The 7,121-nt window shown below is 35.6% G+C and overlaps 1 long non-coding RNA gene across 1 annotated transcript; it reads right to left on the bottom strand.

Annotated features, from left to right (window-relative positions):
* Positions 1 to 2,246: 2,246 nt before the first annotated feature.
* On the bottom strand, positions 2,247 to 5,306 carry LOC130460944 (uncharacterized). Its single transcript, XR_008921179.1, has 5 exons — positions 5,149 to 5,306; positions 4,796 to 4,852; positions 4,652 to 4,701; positions 3,414 to 3,541; positions 2,247 to 2,682 (listed from the first exon to the last, which is right to left on the bottom strand). It is a non-coding gene; the product is annotated as an uncharacterized lncRNA (long non-coding RNA).
* Between the last annotated feature and the right edge of the window lie 1,815 nt (positions 5,307 to 7,121).

Here is a 7,121-nt window from a genome sequence, read left to right on the forward strand (position 1 = left end):
GATTAATTTGTTAATTTCCAGAAATATAACTAATGCAAATATGTTTTCGCGAAATTAAAAATTATTATTTTTAATTAGTTGGCTCGCATGGCACGAGCCAAAGGCATGAGACAAGGGGGTGTGCGGTGCGTGTGGCTCGGCGTAGCCCATGCGCGCTGCCTCCCCACAGCATGGCGCAGCAACGCGAGGCAGCCAGCAGCGAGCTAGGCGTGCCAGCGCGCGCTGGTCACAACAGCGAGAAAGGCGGTGATGCTGCCTTGGCTTGCGAGCAACGAGCAAGCAAGCAACATTGCTTCCTTGGCTTGCGAGCAGCGACGAGCACAACGATGGGCCAACAATATCGATGGCTGCGGTGCGTGTGCGATGGGCTCGCAAGGGAGGGGCTTTGCTCCTTGTGGCCTCGTACGGCCAAAACGTACTTGGCAATGTTGGGCTGCGCGCAAGCCTAGTCCGTATTGCACAAAAATTGGTATTTTGTTCGTTTGAGCTTTAAATTTTATATTTGCATGAAATGTCTAACGGCGAATAATTATTTAATTATTTTATTTAACTTGGGTCGGGCCGTGAGTTTAATTAAATATTTAAAATTAAATTATCCGAAATAAAATATTAGTTTGAGTGGGAGCCGCTTAATGAAATTAAAATGAAATAATTATTTTCGTAGGGCACTATTATTTTACTTAAATTAAATTTTGATTAGAATAAATTCTGAGGATTAATAATTTGGAATTGATTAATCTTTTAGGACGCGTTTTATTTGAACATGATTTTTAAATAAATCACGTAAATACTTGCATATTTATATGGGCCATTCGTTTTAGGATACGAATGAATGAATGCATAGAATCATAGAATGTATATTTTATGTAATGCAGGTACTCAAAGTGACTAGTATTGCCAATTTAGGATAGTTAAATACGGTATGCAAACCGTTTTATTTTTTAATGTAAAGTTTTAAATATGGTATGCGTACCATTGAAATTTTGATGTAATTTTTACTTTATTCAAGTATTTCTAGTTTAGAACTTTAAATTAGCATATTGAATGAAGTTCAAGACGATGCCAAGCTAACATGGTGAAGAAGATTGGATGCTTCAAGACAAAGTTTTGGGCCATACTAGTTCACCAAGTTTATTTATGCACTATATATATTGTGAATGAATGTATATTATGCATGAATGTTTTTTGTATGCTCGATTAGATTTAGTTCACTAAATAATCGAACCAACATAAAAACAACTAGGTCCAAAGTAATATTGAGTTTAAAATTGCCTTCCAAATCAAGCACTTACAAAAATCTAAGGATCTAACGTAGTAGGTTTCCGCCAAAGCGAGGTGCTATTTTAGTTGACTTATATGGTAAGGAATCCCAAAGGAACACGTTGATTGTGGTTTTAACTCAAACAACAATGGAATATGTTGTGGCAATGAGATAGATTATGGTATTAATTTATGAACCAAGAGTAATTTGGAGATTACTAGCAATAGGTTTTTCTTACCTAGAATCTTAAAAGACTTAAGACATGCCAAAGATGCTTAAGGATTTAGGACTTTTAGGGTCTTGGAATCGTTTCATTCATTATGGACCATGTTTTACTTTTGCATGAATGAAATATTTAATAGCTTTAATGATTGAATGTCAGCATTTATTTCAAAGTTATTAAAGATTATGAATGGTTATTTATTGCGAATTCTTTTCAAATGTAGAATGTCTAAATCAACAATCAAACCATAGGAAATTATGGATTTCCAGTGAAACTTGACTAACTTTCCTGAATGGGAAATGAAACTTATCGAAGTTTTAAATGTTAACGACATGTTCTATCTCATCGAACTACCTTTTCCTAGCTATTATGCGCGGGGTATGACTCCAAAAAGGTACAGAAATGGGGCACTTCACAAGTACCTTGTCTCAGAGTTTATCCTAAAGTCACTAGTAGAAAAATATTTATTTGAGGCGTCACTTTTATATTCACTTGCTGCGTTTTGGGGGTAGCCGCTAATGGAGGGGCCGCAAATCAATGGGTATTCATTTGCAGCGTATGAAAACGCCTCTAATAAATGATTTATTTGCGGCGTTTTTTGTTTAAACGCCTCAAAGCAATCATCTTTTTTCCACATTATTGTGTGAAAAACGCCTCAAATCAATGGTCTTTTTGGGCTATTTAAAAAAAAAACGCCTCAAATTAACAAAAAAATTAAAACAATAAATTAAATGCAATACTAGCTATACCACGATCAACAAAGCTAGCATACCACAATATAACTTCCATTAACACCATGCCACTATCATATACTACAAGCCATTGCCACCAATGCTATAACTAAATGTAATACATATTCCAATTGTTTTGAAAACAGAAAGAATATTACAACTACAATAAACCTAATTTATGTACGTACAACAAAAAAAAACGGCAATTTCATCTCCTTGTTTTGTTGCAATCATATATTCACTTAGAATTTACACAACACAAATACTCTATGTTGTTCTTCAGCTTCATACGTTATTTGGATAGAAGTTAGAGTGGGAGGCCGCAGTATCAGAAACTAGCCTTACATTTGCATTCCCATAAGAGTCATTATTTTGACCTTGTTTTTCTTGGAGTGCATTATCATCTATCTGGATGGTATGATTTCTGCAATGACGAGATTTATCAACTGCTCTTGCTCTCTGCAAATCTGCAATAGTGCAATACCATTGTCTTATTAACTAAAAATAAAAGATGTCATACTCCAGCTTGACAACACTTAAGAGAACAAATCAAAAAATGGAACGAGCTTCAGAATCCTTGAGAAGAAAACAACATTGTTACTTGTTGAGGTTCTTTTCTAAGAGAAGTGAATGAGACTTTAATAAGACCATGCAGATAAGGAACAATCACCAACATTAGATGACACAAAGTTCCAAACGAGACTTGATCGAACACAAGAAAACTACATACTCTATGAGTTTTATTAACAATATTACCAAAGAAGAAACTTTGCCCCTTTCCTACAGGAAAGGAGGAAAGATTAATTTAAAAGAGAAAACTATTACATTACAAACACAAGAGCACATGAATCAAACGAATAAGACGTGGAGAATCTTATGTGCAACTTTTCAAATGAGACAAGACCAGTTGCGGATGTTGTATATTAACACACATACACCCTAGTTGAATTAATCCAAAAGTCATTACCTATGATTCACATGGGCTATGTAGAGCCATATATGCATCTAGTAACAGTAGAGGCACGTATTGCTGTTAGAAGCAAGCATATAAATAAACCAAAGACATCACTCATCCAAAGATTTTAACATATTTACATCCAATATCTCATCATATCTTATAATAAATTCTCTAGTTAGAATAAAAACAACAAGATAGAAGCTGGAAAAATGAAGGGATTGGTGGTTTAGATTATTTTACCACTGTAGTTGAAAAGAGTTGCAGATGTTGAGCTACCTCTCAATGATTTACTGATTATGTTCAGTCGATCTTGTAGACTCCTGATTCGTGCATTAAGCACCGTAGCTCAAAGCATGGTGTAGTACATCCTGTGTTAAGAGAGATATCACCAATATTACTATTACATAGGACTCTACTACTCTAATGCATAAAAAAGCTGGGAAATGCTGAAAGAACTAGACATGAAACTTTATTGCTAACTATTTTTGTACAACAACAAGAGTAATTAAATGAGTTAACATAATTAGTGCATCAATGAAAATAAGCAGCAAAATTAAACAACAAAAACAAAGGAACAAAAAACCTAATTTCCCAAGAGATAAGAATCAGAAACTAAGGGCACAAAAAAGAGAGTCCATAAGGGACACTCTGGTTAGCAAAATTGAGATGTTATTTCAATCCATTCAATCAAACTAAAAAGCATAATCCACTCAAAGTTTCTATTATTGAAGCTCCACTAACTAAAAAATAAAGGGTTAAAATTACCAATCACAAACTCATGTTAACTGACACAATAACTTAACCTAACTCAAACTAGATCAAGCAAAACTGAATTCAATCACAAATATCAGGAATCTAAGTGGTATTAGCGTGAAGAGCCTTCTACACGTTTGGCCTATTGTAGTACCTCTCAGCACACATTTTGGTACATGGATCATACCAAGATAACTTTCTGAATATCCGACAGGCCAGAAAAAAGGGCATCAGCATCCAGACATCAGACATATATTTATCTGATTAATACTCCAAAATACAAGAGACTAAGACTCAAGCATACATGATGAGACAACTTCATGCTCCTACGTGTTGAACCAGCAGCAGAACCGTCAGAATTATTACATGGTGGTGCATAAATGTTGTATTGGTCAATATTGTCGAACTATTTATCCATGGCATAAGAATATAATGTTTCAAATTTCAACTCAGTATCATCAAGTACACATATACCAATGAATCAAAATTCTTATTAAACTAACAACCCTATCAAAAATCAAACCATATTTAATAAAGAAAAATCATTTATGCCGCAGTCATTGGCACAGGTAATGAACAAATTAGAAGTTTTCATCATTCCAACTACACAAAGTAATTCTGCAGTACTTGTTTTGGATTTCAATACAATTTTGGTAGTATATTGTATATTAACACAGAGATAATTTATAATGGACATCAAAGATAAGTTCAATTTGAAAATTCACCTTTTGAATTGTCTTTTTAGCACTTAAGGTTGCAATAGTCTCCCTGATTTCTGCACTCATTTCAAACCAAACCCAAAAAATTAAATAACCAATTAAACATTTGAAGAAAAAAGTAGATTTTTAGCAAATGAAAAGACTTCTTACCGGAATTAAACTCAAGTTTCTTCTCAAATTTGCTCGGCTTTCTACGAAAGTTTTGACCTAGACATCAATTTCGCAGAATAAATTATCTATATCAATGGAAAATTTACAATACGTGTTTGGGGGAAGAACAATGGCAACTAAAACCCTAGAAATTAAAACCCAGAATTACAAGTAAAAATAATTGAAAGAAAAATAATTCGAACACTAGAAATCAAAACCCTGAATTACAAGTAAAAATAATTCGATAATTCAGACATAATTTATATAAATTAAGAGAATGAAAAGACGGGGCCAAAGTAATTGAAAGAAAAATACGGCAAGGAGAAGGAGGATTAAGTGGGAGTGTTACTTACCTAAGTAAGAACGGCGGTGGTGGAGATGAGATTGAAGGGCAGACGGTAGCGGTGGGGATCAATCTCAAGTTCATTTTTTCCGCCGAGAAACGGTGGTGAAGAAAGTTTGGAGGTTCAAAGTTTGGAGGAGGAAGAAGAAGGATTTTGTACTTTTGCAGCGAGGGAAAAGGGGAAATGGAGGAGATAGGGTGGTGGTTGTCTGGTGCGGGGACGATGGACGAAGGGAGTGAAGAGGGTGAAGAGGGTGAAGAGGGTGGCGAAAAGGTATTGAAGAAGAGAGTTTGGGAGATGAAAGAAGGGATATTGAATCAGATAATATAAAACCCAGGTTTTGTTTTCCCAAACAAAAGCTAGCTAACAGGTTTTAGGCGTTTAGGAAAGTAACGCCGCAGATTAATACTTAATATTGGTTTGAGGCGTTTTCTTTAAAACTAACGCCGCCAATTAATGGTCATATACACCTAATTGCTAATACACGATATTATTTTGAGGCGTATGAAAAATAACGTCGTAAAGACGTAGCCGCTAATAAATGTTTTTCTACTAGTGAGTCTATTCCCGAAAATCGGAGAGGGAGATTCATTACCTATGATCCTCATGCACTCCTAAGTCATCTAAGGGATAGATGTCGTGTGAGGTATCAACCCAAGGGCCAAACTTTTGGCAAAGGGATGGATGAATTGGCAATTCAATGAGCAATCTCAAACTCATTACCCCACACAGGCCGTGTCTAGAGAATGAGCTTCTAGAGGCACAAAAGCACATTTACTCAACTAAGATGGACAGAAACACACCAATTTGGTCTCATGTGAATATGATGACTGGATTATTCTTCACAATTGAGAGACTTGGTGGTTCCATCAGAGAGCCAATAGCTATTGTACTTGTGCCGAATTCACTTCATAGGGATTATGAGGGGTTTAAAATGCACTATCTCTTTAATCAAAAATAGAACACATTCAGTGAACTTGTGGAATTGCTCGAGAAATTCGAGAGAATCCTTAAGTTCAAGCTAGACCCTTTGAATGTGAAGTGCACTAAATTCAAGAAAGTGTGCAAGGGGAAGAAAAGAAAGGCTGCATCTTCATCCACTCCCGGAGGACAACTGGCGCCTTCCAAGAGCAAGATGATGAAGAACGCTTCTCCTTCTACATCGCAATGCTTCAATTGTAATAGGTCATTACAAACGAGATTGCCCTAAACTAACGGAAGAAAAGAAGGATGAAAACGTCGCTTCTCCTTCAGGTATGTATGTTATACATTGTAATCTTGCTAATTCTACTTCTTGGGTATTAGATACTTGTTGTGGCTCACACTTATGTTCCAATTCGCAGGGACTAAGGAGAAGTAGAAAGCTTGATAAAGGCGAGATGGATCTACGTGTGGGAAACGGAGCACGAATCGCTGCATTAGTCGTAGGATCTTATTTTATTTGTTTACCTAGTGGTTTTATTTTGGTACTAGAAAACTGTTACTATGTTCCTAGTATCACCAGAAACATTATTTTCGTTTCAAGTTTGGATTCTAAAGCTTTTAATTTTCAATTTAAAGACAATGGTTGTTCTTTTTCTTTGAATGGAATGTTTTATGGTTCAACACAACAAGAAAGTGGTCTATATGTGCTAGATACGAGAAAACATATTTATAACATAAATACCAAAAAGGCTAAAACTGGTGATTCCGATCTAACATATCTGTGGCATTGTCGATTAGGCCATATAAACACAAAACGCATGGAAAGACTTCAAATGAAGGGCATTCTAGAATCATTCGACTTAGAGAAGATGGATCAATGCGAATCTTGTTTACTTTGCAAAATGACAAAGCGACCTTTCTCAAAGGTGGGAGAAAGAGCAAGCGAACTAGTAGGGCTAATACATACATCCGTATGTGGGCCTATGAGTACAAAAGCTAGAGGTGATTTCAGCTATTTCATAACGTTTATGGACAATTTCAATATATATGGCTATATT

This window comes from Spinacia oleracea, chromosome 5, assembly GCF_020520425.1.
Source record: "Spinacia oleracea cultivar Varoflay chromosome 5, BTI_SOV_V1, whole genome shotgun sequence".
Lineage (NCBI taxonomy): Eukaryota > Viridiplantae > Streptophyta > Magnoliopsida > Caryophyllales > Amaranthaceae > Spinacia > Spinacia oleracea.